Source organism: Mus caroli, unplaced genomic scaffold (assembly GCF_978045245.1).
Source record: "Mus caroli unplaced genomic scaffold, Mus_caroli_1 scaffold_6, whole genome shotgun sequence".
NCBI classification, from domain to species: Eukaryota; Metazoa; Chordata; class Mammalia; order Rodentia; family Muridae; genus Mus; species Mus caroli.
In genome coordinates, this window is record NW_028227261.1 from 23,348,719 (window position 1) to 23,366,077 (window position 17,359).

At 49.4% G+C, this 17,359-nt stretch overlaps 1 long non-coding RNA gene across 1 annotated transcript; it reads right to left on the bottom strand.

Moving 5' to 3' along the window:
* Positions 1 to 2,619: 2,619 nt before the first annotated feature.
* LOC115030896 (uncharacterized) lies at positions 2,620 to 10,637 on the bottom strand. The gene is made up of 3 exons (XR_003836493.2): positions 10,550 to 10,637; positions 4,946 to 5,023; positions 2,620 to 3,054 (listed from the first exon to the last, which is right to left on the bottom strand). It is a non-coding gene; the product is annotated as an uncharacterized LOC115030896 (long non-coding RNA).
* Between the last annotated feature and the right edge of the window lie 6,722 nt (positions 10,638 to 17,359).

The window sequence follows — 17,359 nt, forward strand, 5'->3', positions numbered from 1 at the left end:
CTTTTTTTTCTAGTTTTTAAAATCTTTTTGGAGTATGAGAGGTTATAAGAATTGGGGGGAGGGGACAGATATGGAAGGACTGGGAACGAGATTAGGGTGCATGATGGGAAATTCTAGAAGAATCAATAAAAAAATTATTAAAAAAAAAAAAAAAAGCACTGGCTGCTCTTCCAGAAGACCCAGGTTCAATTCCCAGCACCCACATGGCAGCTCACAACCAGAGATCTGACTTTTTTTTTTTTTTTTTGGCTTTCTTGGGTATAAAGCACACAAGTAATGTACATTTATATATGCCAAGAAGGCAACCACACACATAAGATAAATAAATAATTTTTAAAATTTTTAAAATAGAGGCTGGAAACATCACTCAGGAGTAAGAGCACTTACTATTGTTACAGTAGTTCATGGTAGCCACAGTAGACATTTCTTTTTTCTTCTTTTTTTGGTTTTTCGAGACAGGGTTTCTCTGTATAGCCCTGGCTGTCCTGGAACTCACTTTGTAGACCAGGCTGGCCTCGAACTCAGAAATCCGCCTGCCTCTGCCTCCTCCCGAGTGCTGGGATTAAAGGCGTGAGCCACCATGCCCGGCTCACCATAGACATTTCTCAACTGCCTGTAACTCCAGCCCCAGGGGATCCAACACCCTCTTCTAGCTCCACAGATACCTGCACTATTGCACACACACCCATTCCCCCCACCCCAAAATGTTGATCATGATCAGGAGCTGGGCATGGTGGCACATATCTTTAAACCTAACACCTGGAAGCTGGGGTAGGTGGAAAGTGAGTTCAGGGCCAGCCTGGTCTACATAGACAATTCCAGGATACCTAGGGCTACACAGAGAGAATGCCTCAAAGAACCAGAAAAGAAAAGAAGAAAGAAAGACAGAACCATACACATACACATGTCAAAATTTTTTTGTGTTTTTTTTCCCCTGGGGCGTGGTACGAGAGGTTGTTGGGGTTTTTTTGTTTTTGTTTTTGGAGACAGGGTTTCTTTGTGTAGCCCTGGCTGTCTTAGAACTCACTCACTGGCCTCGAACTTAAAGATCCACCTGCCTCTGTTTCCTGGGTGCTAGGATTCAAAGGTGTGCACTACCACCACCCACTTCAATTTTTTTTTTAAAGAAAATTTTTTCCTCAACTCAAAATCTGTCTCTCTAGGCTGTGTAGACATGAGAGGGCAGAACATGCAATTTTAAGAAACTAGTTTTCTGCCTTGATCTGTGACTGAGATCCTAGAACATATGGTGCGGAGCCTTTTCTCATCTAGCTTTGCCCTACCTTGGCATCGGATGGGCTGAGCTGACGTCACTGGCCCAACTAGGCCATTTGGAAGCAGCAGAGCTTCAGTCTAGTCTGGCTCTGTCACTCTGTGCTGTCCTAATGGCTACTTCTATTCCTTACAGATGAGAGGCGTGGTCAGAGAACTGGAGACATTTGCCCAGGCTCCCAAGGTGTCCCAGAGGGACTTCTCATCCTGTGTCTCACACAATCCTGCTGGTCCTGCTTATCATGGTTGTGCGAAACTCAGGTGCGACTGCCCCATCTCGTCATCTGTGAAGAGCTCATGAAACTTCTGTACAACAGTGGTTGATATCAGGGTCACACAGAATAATAAATGACACACATCCAAACTAGGACATCTGCCTTAGCGCAGCGCTGTTAACTGAATGGCTGGCTTGAGCTGGCTCCTCCATCTTCCTGTTGGAGTCTCTCTCTTTTTATTTTTCTGTTCCAAGATCTAACTCAGAACACCACCTTGCATGGAGAGTCAGTCGGTTCAACTGGGGCCATTTCTGTAACGAAGTAGCTGGGCGTTTGCTTTCCACCGCTTCCTCTAGCCAGTCTTCTCCAAACGAGCAAAATACAAACAAGAGGTGAGCAGTATGAACTGGTGGTGACTGTGCCTGTAACCCCCACATTCGGGAAGCCCCAGGCTTGGATTGTTGCAAATCCAGGGAAAGCCTGGACTATGTACATAGTGAGGCCAACTGGAGGTACAAGGGAGACCTGGTCTCCAAGTGGAGAGAGGGAGAGAGAAGATACAGGAGTAATAACATGGGAGATGGACCCTCTCATTTCTGCTGGGCTTCTGACACTGTCCGCGGATGATTTGACTGCTCCTCCTCCAGGGGCCTGGGAGGATGACTTTACACCATCCCGTATCATCGAATTTCTTTTGAATTTATTTGCTTATTTGAGACACGGTCTCATGTAGCCAAGGCTGGCCTTGAACGTCTTCTGATCTTCTTACCCTGTGTGCCCAGTGCCAGATTAAGCGCGTGCCCCCACACTCAGCAACTTTTGTTTGTTTGTTTTTGATCAATCTGCTTCTCTCTTTGTATTTCTGTTTGTTTACCTCTGCGACAGGGTCTCCTGTAAATAGTCTAGCCTTGATTCATTCGGTGACTGAGGATCACCTTGCTTTTCTGATCTTCCTGTCTCTACCTCCCAACCTCCCAAGTGCTAGGATTGCAGGCAAGTGCTTATACACCTGGTTTCTGTGGTGCAAGGGATAGAAACCAGGGCTTGGGCCTGCTGGTCAGGTGCTCTTCAACTACATCTCCAAGCCCCAGTCTACCTCTTCAATGGGTTCCTGTGAGTCTGAACACAGGCTGAAGAGACTCACCAGCTTCTTTGAATTCATTTTATTTCAGGGCTATCCATAGCCTCCACAGGGCACATGGCCAGTTCCCACAGGCTTCCAAACGGTCAGCATTATCAGGAGTCTTAGTAATTCAGGAAGAACTGAGGTTACAGCTGTCACCGGAAGTTAAAAGCAGGCTGCTGAGATCACAGACTTCCAGGCTGAGTGGACATCGACACTGGGCGGAATTCAAGCTAGAAAGAGTTGGAGGTGGCTGGGGTGTCAGATGGAGAGATAGGGATGTTGAATAATGAGAAGGAATAGCAGGTCTTTCCTTCAAGGCTTGTCTTGGTGAAGTCAGGGTCTACATCCATAGACAGCAACAGTCACAGTTGGTGCAGGCCAATCACTTCAACCAGCCAAGAGTCGGGTGGAGGGACCAGGACAGAGCAGCCAATCAGGAGCCTAGGGTAAGTGGGAGGATGCAGCGCATGAATGGGAGGAGGAGGGGCTAGCCTGTCTCTGGACTGGCTCAAACTGGGGGGGGCGGGGGGGCGGGGGGGGCGGGGGGGGCGGGGGGGGGGGAGCTTCAGGAAACATACCACCTCAGTTTTCTAGGGCTGGGAGCCTGAAGTCATGGCACTGCGGGGCTGGTTCGTTCTAAGGCTGAATCTATTCCAATCCTCTCTGGGCTTCTGGTGCCTCTGCTATAGGTTGGTTGAACACCAAGTTCTATAAGTTGATCGACACACCAAGTTCTCCCTTGGTCCTTGCCTCAGTTTCCCCTTCTGTGCTTGTCTGTCTCATGGTCCACAAATGCCCTGCTTATCCGGCTGGACACGAGTAGTACGCGATTGGTGCCCAGTTTGATGACCTCATCTTAACGTGACCATCTACTAAGACTCAATTTCCAAATAAGGTCACAAGAATGGGGGGAATAGGAGCCCTGTCTACCTTTCACTATACAACATCGGCCGATGCACTTCAGGTTCTTTACACATGTTTGGTGTGCAAAAAACTTAAGTGAATTAGGGGCTCAGAGCATTGTGGTTTATGGTGTGGGATCTGGGGACAACAGGGGGTGGGAGGGGGATAAGCCGAGTGGGAGTGAATGCTTGAAATTGTCAAAGAATACATTGAAAGTTCTTTATGTGGGGAGAGATGGTCCAGTGGTTAACAGCACTTCGTGCTTTCGCTTTTCCAGAGGACCTGGGTTCAATTCCCAGCACCCTCATGGTGGTTCACAGTCCTCCTTAACTCCAGATCCAGTGCATCTAAAAGCTTCTTTTGGCTTCTGTGGGCACGGTACCCACGTACTGCACTGTACACACAAACTTCACAGGTAAAACACCCACACAAAATAAAAAGAAAGAAATATTCCAGGCAAATGTAGGAGGCTGGGAGACAGGTAAGTGTGCAAAGCGTTAGCCACAAGCAAATGTGAAGCCTGAGTCTAATCCCCAGGATCCATCGTGACAAGCTGAGCTCGTGGCTGGGCATGGTGTCACACACCTTTAATCCCAGCGCTCAGGAGACAGAGGCAGGTGGATCTCTGTGAGTTTGAAGCCAGCCTGGTCTACAGAGTAAGTTCCAGGACAGCCAGAGCTACATCATAGAGATGCCCTGCCTCAAAACAAAAAACAAGCATACAGCCCCCCCCCTCACCCACACACACACACATGCCTGTAATCCTCAGGATTGAGAAGGCAGAGACAGAAGGATCCCTTAGGCTCACTGGCCAGCCAGTTTAGCCTAATCCTCCTGCCCCAGGTCCCAGGACAAGATCTCTGTCTCAAAAAACAAAGTGAATTGCTCCTGAGGCTGCCTGGGGTTGACAACTGTTGTCCAAGCAAACTCACAGACTTGCACGCACCAGGACTTGTATGGACATGCACACGTATACATACACACCAAGAATGGAAACAATTATACCTTAAAAGGAAGTGAACCATCTTGACTGGTGTTAATATGTCTTTCTTTGCTAAGGACCTAACATGCCCAGAGCTTTCGGAAGTGGTTGAGATTTTTTGACTTACTTTGTGACATTAAAAAAGTAAATAAACAGCTGGGCGTGGTGGCGCACGCCTTTAATCCCAGCACTCGGGAGGCAGAGGCAGGCGGATTTCTGAGTTCGAGGCCAGCCTGGTCTACAAAGTGAGTGCCAGGACAGCTAGGGCTACACAGAGAAACCCTGTCTCGAAAAACAAAACAAAACAAAACAAAAAAAAAAGTAAATAAATAAACGAAAGAATATGGACTTTGGAACCACCGTCTCTAAGTTGGAATCCTGGTTCTGTCTCTTGCCAGGAGCAAGCAAAACCCTCCAAATGAGTCAGACGGACACCAGAGAACTCACCCCAGAGAGGAGCTCCACTCTGTCAATCTGATCTGTCTGGTCATTCAGCAAAGAGGTGTCAGGTTGAGAAGTCAAATCCTAAGGAGGCCACAGTAGATAAACCATCAGCTGGCAGCACTGAGAACAGAAAGTCCTAACCCCAAAGCAGGAGAAGCGGCTGGGGGAAGGGAGAGCCTAAAGGGACAGGAAGGAAGTTTGCAGGCAGAGGCAGGGGACAGGGTGCTAGGAAGAGGAAACGGTGAGCCTGGCACAGCAGGTAGAGACTGGGAGTTTGCCCTGGATTCAAGTGGAAGGCAGGCACACTGGCCTTGAGAGCAGGGCGGGACCTGGGTCAGGTTTAGGAGGAAGAGTGGGATCTCAGGGCGTTTTAGGCCAGTGAGCCGTCTCAACGACCCCAGAGTGTTTTCTTTATAATAAACATACAGTTTAGACTCCTTTATAAGTAACCCGTAACTGACTTGCCTTTTGAAATTTTATTTATTTATGTTGGATGTGCAGGAGTTGGAAGCCAGGACCTGGCAGGTGCAGAGACAGCCACTGTTAGGACTACATTGCTCTCTTGTCCTTCTTTATTAAGACAATATTTATGGGTTTGAATATAATGATAGAAAACTGAGAGATTTGTTTGATGTGTTGCAAAAATTATATTATGTCAACGCCTCGTTCAGCGTTCTTTTACTCTGGTTTAATGCATTTTAAGCTCTACTTACATCTTTGCACCTCTCTAGCTTTCTGTATCCAGCTTGTTCTAATAACCCATAGCCCACACAGACACCAGCTTACCTACACACTCCATTGCTGGCCCTGAACTGTATTAAATGCACATATTTCACTAGATTTAAAGAGAAAAGTAGACGGGGTGTTGGTGGTGCATGCCTTTAATCCTAGCACTCAGGAGGCAGAGGTCAGTAGATCTCTGAGTTTAAGGCCAGCCTGGTTTACAGAGTGCCAGCACTTCGCAGAGAAACCCATTCTCTCTCTGTCTGTCTCTGTCTCTCTCTCACACACATATACAGGCATGGCAGGCATGCTATAAGCACTTTTAGTTTTATTGTTTTTGTTTGGTTGTTTTTTGTTGTTGTTGTTTTTCCGAGACAGAGTTTCTCTGTGGAGCTCTGGCTGTCCTGGAACTCACTCTGTAGACCAGGCTGGCCTCGAACTCAGAAATCCACCTGCCTCTGCCTCCCAAGTGCTGGGATTAAAGGCGTGCGCCACCACTGCCCGGCATTTTTAGTTTTATTAGGTGACGACAAATTGAGTTAGTCTATCATCCTCCAAAGCCCCAACTTCACCCATACCTGCCCTTGTCTAGCTTTAATCCTTCCCTTCCCTTCAATAGATGAAAAGACTAAGACGTGGGGGCATGCGCAGTTAGGAGCACAACCCAGACTAAGCCTCAAGGTCAGTGCTTTCCCACAACGCCACCCCTACCACACAGGTGGGGCCATGTGAGGAGCACTGAGCGGTTGGCGTTTGCTCTCCTTAGAAAAGCAAGTCCGTAGAGAAAGGAAGGCGGGGGTGGGGGTGGGGAGGGGAGATTGGCTGTGATGCTCCAACATGGTGATGACACCACGAGTGGAAATTTTTTGCAAATCCGCCCAGAAAATGGCTTCGCCCTGTTCGTTGGAGCTGCTCCCAAGCCACCTGCAGCGCTCACAGCTGCACACTGGCGCTGTCCTTGGCCGGTCCCGGGAGGGGCGAGGGTGAGAGAGAGAGCAGTGGCGTCTCCGCGGTTGACTTTGGGGTACAGTAGCTGGGTGCTGGGAGCCGGAGCCCGAGGCGCAATGGATTCCAGAGTAGCCCGCGGGAACCGTCCGGAATGCGGGCACAGGTGCGAGCCCGGCTACAGCACCCAGCATGCAGCACCGAGTACCCAGCACGCAGCACCCAGCACGCTGCATGAGCCACAGGCCCTTTCATGACCTGGTCAGCCCGACGGAGTCCCGTCAAAGCTCCCAGACCCTCGGGTTGGGGGGCTGCGGGTTATTGGGGCTGCACCCTGCAGTGCGGCAAAGGCTAGCACCAGCATTGGAAAGAACAAAGCCGCCGGCCCCGCCCCGCCGCTTTTTCCCCAGCCTGGAAGCCTCCTGTCCTCTGGTCTTAGGTTTGACTCCCTTTGAGACTCCCTTGCGGGGACCGAGCTGGTTACCTAGTGTATGTCACTACCCATGCCGCATTGTCCTAAGGCATTATGGGCTGTTTAGGAGGAGTCTTGAACCAAGGTCACATGGAAACAGCGGTAAAACTGGGATAAGGGAATTCTCCCAGAAACCGACTTTAAAATAACAGTTTTGTTTTGTATTTTACAGACATGATCTCTTGTAGCCCAGGTTAGACTCGAATTCATTAGGTATCTGGGACTGGCCTTGAACTCCTAGATTCCCCTCTCTCTGTTTCCAAGTGCTGGAATTACAAATGTGCATCACCATATTTTAAGGTTTAAAAACTGTAAATGAAGAAAATAGCTAAAAAAAAAATTAAAAACTGGCCACATTTTTTTTAAGATTGAAAAGCTCACTTAAAAAAAAGCTCACTTTTGCTAATCTTTAAACAGATCCTTTTCATAAAGACAATTGAGGACAGATACTGTACAAATAGTTAAGCTGTTTCCCTTTGAGTCAGGGGTTGGGGGAGAGGCAGCTGGTGACAAGGCAAACAAGTGTGTCCAAGCCGACCATTTGTATGAAGAGCATCTAACTTTGTCCCTTGCCTGTAAAGATGAAATGATCCCTTGTCAGGAGAAGGCAGCGGGCAGTCCCTGGGACTCAGTTCCACTTACAGGGAGGTATTGCTCAGCTGTGTGGGGAGTGCCCTAGCTCAACGCTTAGAGATGGGGAAAAAAAAATCTTAAAGATATCCATAGAATTGATTGATTTAATTAGGACACATCCATTTAAAGGAATTCTCTGCAACTTTTTTTTTTTTTTTTTAGAAAAATCTGGCAGGTCTCAGCAACAGACCAACCAATAATGTAGTGAAAAACTGTCAAAATGTGTCTCTGATTCACTGCCTCTTCTCTATGACAAAGGCGGGCGTGCTTATATATTTTTCCATTAAAAATCATACACAAAGCTGGGTGTGGCCGTATGTGTCTCAGGGTCTGGGAGGCTGAGGCCAGAGGATTGCAAGTGCCAGGCCAGTCGGGGTTGCACAGGGTGACCTCTACAGACAAAAAAAAATCACCAAGAAGATTTCATTTCATTCCATAACCCTAGGTCCGTTTGGAATGCAGAAGTCAACGTGAAAAACAGATTTACTAAATTGTGGGTTTGGGAACCAGTACTTCTCCTTTGGGGAGTGTGGCACGTCGAGACAGTCATTGGAATGAGGACAATGGTTTTTTAAAAATCACTGAGATCATGTAGTAGAAAACAATGTAGGGCAACTTAAAGACCAGCAATGGAGGGGTCGGATTGAAAAGGTATGGTAGGCGCCTACAATGCCCGTCATAATATCATAAAAAAGAGTGTTTAGAAAAAGGTGTTAGAGATGAGGGAGAATGCTCATAAGGTTAGGAAAAGCTGTTTAGGAAACAGTGCGATGCGATTGGACCACCATACCAGTAACAGCATAAACAAACAGGGCTGACTGGTGGCTCAGCGGTAAAGGTGCTTGCTCTCTTGCCCCAGAAGTCAGGTTGGATCCCTGGAACCCACTAAAGGTAGAAGGAGAGGATGAACCCCGTGTTACATGGTTATCCACAGGGGAGAGGGAGGGCGAGGGGGGCCGTAGATGGGGCAGGAGGGAGAGAAATAAATAGAAATAACTGAAAGAAAAACATGCCCCAAGTTTGTAAACAGTTTATGGCTGCTGGATCAAGAGACACAATGCTTTCTCTCTCCCCACATGCTTTTCTTTTCTTTCTGGCTTCTTTTTTGCAATGGACATCTTTGTCTTGGAACATAAAAAAAAAAAGACAAAACCAAAAAAGCTTAAAAATAAATGCCCATGGTATTTAGGAAAATTAGATACACAGACATGTTATCCCAGCAATTCCACATCTAGAAATCCTCCCTCCCTGCTGCCCCAGCTGTATGAGCACCCAAAGCATTATTATTCATTATTAACAAAAGACTATAAATAGCCCGTGTGACTCCTAACGATGGATGATGTAAACAAATCACCAAGTGTCTGTCATGGGTTGGCAGTTGCTGAAGAACCTAGCTGTGAGAAACATCACGGTGGGGAAAACTGCGGGACATAGCGATGTGGTGGCTAAAGAAAGAAAAACCCGAGTCTCTAGGACGACATGAAATTGTTAACATTGGGAGGAGCAGGGGACGACGACAAAGGGCAGTTTATCGCTAGTGCTCGCATCCTTTATAGAAAGGGGTTCTCGGGCCAGCAGCACGGCTCAACAGGTAAAGAGGTTTGCTGCCAGGTTTGATGTCCCCAGTTGGTCCCTGGGAACCCACATGGTAGAGAATCAATTTCTGCAAGTTGCTCTTTGACTTCCAGATACACGCTGACTGTGACACACACACACACACAGTTTTTTAATTAAATGCTCTGATATCATAAATAATGGCAATATGGCAGTGTCTGGAAGAGAGTTCATCCTGGTTCCCACCAGAGAAAGGGCCATGGGGTCTGAAGTGATGGCTCTGTCTCATTCATTGCCTTGGTGTTCCTTGGCGCAGGCTTTTCTCTTACATAACGCCCCTGCCTGCGCTACAATCCTGATTAAAGCTGCTGCCCGCTGCCCCGGAAGTCCAGGCGCAGCCCTGCTTTTCTCTGTCCTCTCTTGCTCCTCCACACGCCGTCTCCGTTCTCTTACATAAGGACCCTGCTCACATGCACAGCTCAGAAGCTCAAAGCCCCAGATGACACCAGCCCCGCATCTCCTTTCACAGAATAAGATGAAAGCTAGGTACCCGCAGCTGCTCTGGAAAGAGGACCAACGACTTGGATCCCAGACCCCTCCCCTCCCGCCTGGGGTTTCCTGAGATAACCTGTAAGGGGGAGGTGGGGGGCTTGGCCCGCAAGGTCCCGGCCTGAAGGATGCCAGCCAGGCTGCAAATTAATGATATCAGTGTAGGATCAAACGAGGGGACAATAAACCCTGTCACTTTCCATTTGCCTCTGGGCTCAGCTTCAGCTAGCTCCCTACCCAGACAAAGGCTGTTCACAGACTCTCTGGCCAGCCAGGTTTTCCAGAGAGCAAGTGACAGAAAGCTGGGCCAAATTGGCCTCTAGTGGCTAATACACTGGGATTCACATTTAAGGACATGGTCCCTTCCTGGAGGTGACTGAGAAACCCTCCCAGGGCCCCAGGCCTCAGCGCTAGAAGGTCTTGTTTGCTCCCAAAGCTGAACAGAAAGCTGTTATACCGAATGGGCGTTGGCCTAGAGGCAAGAAATTGGGGTTTGTCCTGTCTCTTGTTTTGTGACTTGGCGACTGTGGAGACCCTGAAAGCCCGTGAGCTGGGGACAGATAGGGTCTCAGGAAGAAAGGAGGGTATGCGTCCCCTCCCCCACCACGGTGTCGCCGGATCCTAGATGTAGAAGCTGCAGGTTGTTCTTTCCCTAGCAGCTGCTGCCTGTCGGTCTCCATGGCAACCAGGCCAAAGGACTGATTGGCCGGGGTCCCAGCTCTGGATCTTACCTTGAAGCTGGGTTTTCAACCTGTCTTTCTAGAAGCCAGGCCCATGGCCACTCCCTGGAGCCTCTGTCAGCGTCCTCCCTGCCACTGTGTGGGGACTGCATTGTGTGGGAAGCGCCAGCCAGAAAGACATTCCCTGTGTCTCTCCTCAGTAAACTTCCTCAGGAGAGACAAAGAGCGAGGTCCCACTGGCCTTTTACTTATTGATGGTTTGTGTTTGCAAGACACCCCCCCCCCATCCCCTCCATACCCCCCCCCCATGCTCTGGGTTACTGAGTTGTGGTCTGTAAGGACATTTGGCTTAGGGAACAGGTCGCATGCCAGGAGGTCACTCAATGCCCCCCCCCCGCCCCTTTTTGGTTCCCTCAGGCTCTCTGTGCTCTTATTGGCCTAGGGCTGGATCCAGAAGTCCTGCTGTGGCCTGTCTGGCTTTAGGAAGAGAAGACTATCAAACAAAACAAAAACTCGGGAGGCTGATTGTCACCTGCCCCAGATGTCCTGGAAAGTCATATAGGCATCAGGGACTCACAGATCTCTCCCTTGGACTAACAGATCTCTGGGGCCTTTTCTTTTTTTGAGACAGTATCTCTCTGTACAGCCCTGGCTGTCCTGGAACTCACTTTGTAGACCAGGCTGGCCTCAAACTCAGAAATCTGCTGCCTCTGCACTTTCCCAAGTGCTGGGATTAAAGGCGTGTGCCACCACGCCTGACTTTTGGGGCCATTTTTAACCAGGCAGCTAGGTTTCCTAAGGAATGACTTTGGACTCCCAATCTTCCTGCCTTCGCCTCCCAAGTGCTGGGATAACAGGCAAGCACCTCTTTCTATTCTTCACAGCTCCCTGGACACCTCAAGGAAGATGGTTCTCCATCTAGAAGGCCTTCCATCAATAGCCAGGTAGCCTGGGCTACATGACAAGATCCTGTCTCAAGACAAACAGGCCTCATATCTAGTCATCATAATTATTGTTTATTTAGACTTGCTCCCTCCTCCCTCTGATTTCCCAGGAGCCTGTGGGTATCCTCAGTCTCTGAGAAAATAACAGCATCTGGTACAGGGGCTCTCGGTGCTTCTCCAGTGCTCTCCAGTGCTCTCCAGTGCTTCTCCAGTGCTTCTGCAGTGCTTCTCCAGTGCTTCTCCAGTGCTTCTCCAGTGCTTCTCCAGTGCTTCTGCAGTGCTTCTGCAGTGCTTCTCCAGTGCTTCTCCAGTGCTCTCCAGTGCTTCTGCAGTGCTTCTCCAGTGGTCTCCAGTGCTTCTCCAGTGCTTCTGCAGTGCTTCTCCAGTGCTCTCCAGTGCTTCTCCAGTGCTTCTCCAGTGCTCTCCAGTGTTCTCCAGTGTTCTCCAGTGCTTCTCCAGTGCTTCTGCAGTGCTTCTGCAGTGCTCTCCAGTGCTTCTGCAGTGCTTCTCCAGTGCTTCTCCAGTGCTTCTCCAGTGCTCTCCAGTGTTCTCCAGTGTTCTCCAGTGCTTCTCCAGTGCTTCTCCAGTGCTTCTGCAGTGCTTCTGCAGTGCTCTCCAGTGCTTCTCCAGTGCTTCTCCAGTGCTCTCCAGTGTTCTCCAGTGTTCTCCAGTGCTTCTCCAGTGCTTCTGCAGTGCTTCTGCAGTGCTTCTGCAGTGCTCTCCAGTGCTTCTGCAGTGCTCTCCAGTGCTTCTCCAGTGCTTCTTCAGTGCTCTCCAGTGTTCTCCAGTGCTTCTCCAGTGAGGCAGGAACAGATAAATGAGAAAGGGAAGGAATCAGGCTGAAGGCTCCCGCTACGATCTTGGATGAAGAGAGATCCAGAATCCAGCCTGGAGGTCATGTGATGCTCTCGACATTTCCAAAGTGCCTCTTGTTGCTTCTCACCACAACCAAGAGATGCACAAGGAAAGGAAGCCCATACCCTGTAGTTTGCAAGCCCCCAGTGTGCCGGGAGGGACCTGTTCAAGGTCAGAGGGGAGCAGAGTGGCTGGAAAGCCCTGACTCCCTGGGCTAAGCCTGGGTTCATTCTACTTCCTCCACCAGCTTCGAGTGCCCCTGGAAACACCTGGCACGACAATCGGGAAATAAAAGAACTTCATGGCTTTTGTGGGGGGCCATTTCTTTTTAGCGAAAGCCGGGTCCAGGACTCCAGGGAAGGAACAATCTAGAGACACGAAGGCAAACACTCAGAGCCTGCAGTGCTGTGATTTCCACGTTCTGCCCACTTGCTCTTTTCCTCTTGGCAGGGATGGGGTGGGGTTGGGGGGTGATGTGTTTATAAAAAGATAAAGAGAAGGGGGAGAAGTTGTATGGATGTGTGGTGAGGTATGGGGGAAGGGGGTCCCTCGGCAAGTCCATGCTGAGGCATATCTTCCCCCTGAGGGACAAGTCACAAGACGGTATAGTACAGAATAGAATTTATTCAGGGCATGCATGGGGGGGGTGAGTTACGAGGGTAGTAGAGGCAGAGAAAAGCAGAGAGAGAGAGAGAGAGAGAGAGAGAGAGAGAGAAAGAAGAAGAGGAGGAGGAGGAGGGAGGAGGGGAATGAGGAGAGAGAGCGGAAACAGGAAGGCAAGAAGAGCACAGAAGAGCAAGAAGAGGAGGGGCGAGCAGCCTCTTTCATAGTGAGTCAGACACCCCTGCCTATTGCCAGGTAACTGTGGTGCAGAGCTTAGACAGAATGCTAACCGGGGTTAGGGGTTGACCTCGAACTGAGAACCCTCCCATCTTAGCCTCCAGGTGCCGGGATCACACCCATGCCACTACACCCGGCCACCCATTTGATTGTTTTCTCTCTCTGAGCCTCAGTTTCCCGAGCGGCGACAGGTGCCCACTCCACAGAACTGTTAGAGAATCTGTGAGGATCCAGGGGGGCCAGACGGGATTGGTGCCCCGAGAAGTGCCAGGGAATGGTGAGATTCACACTGTGGGGAGGAGATGCTCGGCCACTTGAGGAGGGCAGAGTTCACTTCAGCGTAAACCAGCAAGGAGGTTTGCCTGGGCTCACGGATCTGTTCAAACTTACAGATCCAGCAGCTCTGGCCAGCAGCCCCTCCCCACACACTCTTCAGCCATTTTTCTAGTCTCCCTCATGAGGTTGGTGGGGCTCATGATTCAAAGCATGGACCCCAGCTGTCTTTTTGTTTTGTTTTGTTTTTCGAGACAGGGTTTCTCCGTATAGCTCTGGCTGTCCTGGCACTCACTTTGTAGACCAGGCTGGCCTCAAACTCAGAAATCCACCTGCCTCTGCCTCCCAAGTGCTGGGATTAAAGGCGTGCGCCATCATGCTCGGCTAGACCCCAGCCGTCTTAATTGTCCCAGTAGAAGGTGATGGTAAATGTTGGGTTTGCAGGGTCTGAGGGGACAATGATACTTCTCAAGTCTCCAGAAAAGCCACTTCAGTTAGCACTGAGTTTTTATCAGTTTTTATCAGGATAAAAACACCCCTCCCCGGCTGCTGAAGGTTTACACACCTCCCTGGAACTGGCCAGCCATCACCATCGCTGAGTTATTCATTATTATCTCCTTCTATGCTCCCATTATCTAAAGCTGAGAGTTTAGTCTCCAGTCTCACCTAATTAACTTCCCCGAGCTATGGACTATGCAGACCCCTCCAGCCAGCACCACTGCCGATGAGCAGTGAATGCCACGTGCCCTTACCTACCCTAGCCACAAGCCAGTGTGAGGACCCTGTCTTATTTGCATCGGCTCTCTAGTGGCTGGCCCCGGGTGGGGGTGGGGGTGGGGGGGTGACATGCTATAGGCATTTGCTAGGTAGTATGACTACTGTTTTAGTGTATCCTGTGTTAGATACTTTTAGACACAGGTCTTATCAAAGGCTAGCCTTGAACTCACTATGTAGCTGATAATGACCTTGAACCGACCCTTCTGCCTTGATCTCCTAAGAGCTAGGGTTACAGGTGTGCACCACTGAGCTATTTTTATTCAGCGGTTCGGGTGAAACCAAGGGTTTTGAACGTGCCAGGCTTCCTGTATTCTTTTTGACAACTCTGAAGAGTAGAAACACTGGGTGTTAAGAGCTCTCTACCCCTGGGCTACTACACCTGAGTCCTGGAAATGGGAGATAGAGGTGTTTCCATTTTATAGACCATCTCAGAGAGACAAAGTAACAGATTCAGCGACCAGTAGACAACAGGTTCGCTGGTGGCCAAGGACTGAGTCTCTTCAGGGCCTGTCTGCTGGCTGACTCCCATAGCTGGCCACTGCTATCTGCTTCCACTGTGGGAAAGCGACTCCAGCTGAGGCAGAGGGAGCCTGGCGTGCCATCTTGACTCTCAGATTCTTACCGTTTGTCTAGTCTTCCTGGCCTCCCTCAGCATCCCAACCCCAGAGAAGGGACCTCATGCTTTTTCTCTGCTCTCTTTCCTTGTCAGCAATGAATGCCTGCAGCAGCAGGGTTTGGGGACTTCTGTTCACGGGTGCATCGTGGCTAACTGAAGAGGGAAAATTCATAATGATTAAAATAACATAACGAGGCAGTTGAAAGACACCTCTGGCAGCCCCCAGCTGTCCTCAGGGGAGCCTGGCATCCTAAAGTGGCCCTGGCCTGACTCCCTCTGTGTGAGTTGGGGTGTGTGTGGGGGGACTCATTTGCTTATGAAATGATGACACTGATGCTGATCCCAGGACAGCACCCCAGGATGCTGAGGACAGGTATGGGGGTGAAGAGAAGGGGTCTGTGGGAGGACAGAGGGCTAGGAGAGGAGATTAGAGCTGAGAAAGCAAGAACTTCAGCCTGAAGATAAAGCAGGACAACATTCCTTTCGGGAATCAAGAGCCTCCTCTCTGGCCCCTGCCAGGGAGCCCCAGGGCCTAGCACTAACCCCCTCTCTGCCTGTGCATGCACGTGTCCTCAGGTGTCCCTTAGGCACCTGAGTTTTGAGAGCTTCTCACTGGTCTGGAACTTTCGGAGTAGGCCAAGCTGACTGTAACCCAGGATCCATGTCTCACCACCAGTCCTAAGGCAGTCGGCACACACCATCACCCCTGGTTTCTGGGCATCAGACTCAGGTCTTCACAGTTGCTATGAAACCACCTTAGCCTGAGTCATCTCCCCCACCCCACCCCACCCCACCCCTGCTTTTTTTTTTTGTTTCTTTGGGACAGTCATTAGGCAGCCTTAGCTGACCTTGAACTCACAGTGGTCTGTCTGCCTCTGCCTCCCTAATGCTGGGATTAAAAGCCTAGGAGTCTCTTTTAATGTGCAGGTAGGAGACTGCCATTGGAGAAGCTTGCCCTCCCCATTCCCTCATTTTCTTCTTTCAAAGAGAGAGAGTTTGAAGTCTGGGGAGTGGCTAAAGTCTGAAGGCTCCCATCTGTCACCCAGGAATGAAAAATGTGAGATGAGGAAGAGGAAGAGGAAGAGGAGGGGGGAAGGGGAGGAGAGGAGAGGAGAGGAGAGGAGAGGAGAGGAGAGGAGAGGAGAGGAGAGGAGAGGAGAGGAGAGGAGAGGAGAGAGGTTCGTGGCAGCTTGGAGGACGGCTGCTCTGTGTGGGAGACTCTTCCCCCGGAAGACAGACAGGGTCATGCGGAGTTAGGGAGGGGTCCTTTATCACTTGTTCCTTTAGGCCCAGGCATGGACTGCTGAAGCAGATGCTATCATCTAAAGATTCACGGACTGAGCCAAGATAAAAATGGTATTTAGCAAAAGAGAGAGAAATGAATTCAATTCCCAGTCCAGTTCGGAGTTAGATGCAGCCGTGGGCAGAATAGCAATGAGCTCCTTATTTTAAGCAAGCGGTGGAGAGATGAAAATAGATCAAGTGTTGAAGCAATCCAGGTTTTTTTTTTTTTTTTTTTGCCATCGGTGGATTTAAGACCACTCCTTTAATTAGGCAAGGAGGAGAGAGAAATATGGTCTTCAAAAATGAACCCTGGGGGCAATGGGATGGCTTACAGGTAAAGGGGCTTGCTGCCAAGTCTGACAGCCAGAGTTCAGTGCCTGGCACCTCCATGATGGGAGGAGAGAACTTACTCCCCCAAGTTGTCCTCCAACCTACACACTCATACCACGACACCTATGCGCCCACATATATAAATAAATAAATACACTTAACTTAAAACAAGCAGGCTGGTGGTGGCACATGCCCTTAATCCCAGCACTCAGGAGACAGAGGTTGCCATTACTGTGAATTTGAAGCAAGCCTGGTCTATAGAGAGAGTTCCAGGACAGCCAGGGCTACACAGAGAAACCCTGTCTCACAAAACAAAACAATAACAACAACAAATAGAAGAAAGAAATAAGCCAAAAACAAAACAAATAGTACAGAGGCAGGATTTGAACACAGGCCTGGCTAACTCCCAAACCCAGGCTTTCTCTGTTCCATAGAGACTGGTTTAATTGTCACAAGGCCTCCTTGACAGATTTAGCACAAGATGTCCCGTCCCCAGCCCTCAGCATACCTGCCCCTCCTTCACTTGTTATGTCCTTGGATGTAGTGGGTTCTTTGACGATTTGTGTTTTGAGACAAGGTGTCATTCTGTAGCCCAGATTGGCCTCAAACTCACACAATCCTCCAGCCTCAACCTTCCATGTATTGGTGTTATGGTTTGAGTAAAAAAGGCACACATAGACTCATATATTTGAATACTTAGTTACCAGGGAGTGGCGATACTTTGAAGATGAGGAGGTGTGACCTTGTAGGAGGAAGTATAACTTTAATTTTTTTCAAAACCTATTTTTAATGATGGTTCTTAAACCCTTTAACCTCCTTTTGAGCCCATCACCCACCAGAGGTAGTGGAAAAGAAAGGCTATGGGGAGTGGGGGAAGGTTCTTTGGAGCAACTCCCATCTGTGTTGTCTGGAAATCAGCCGTTCAGTTCACAGGTCAGCAGG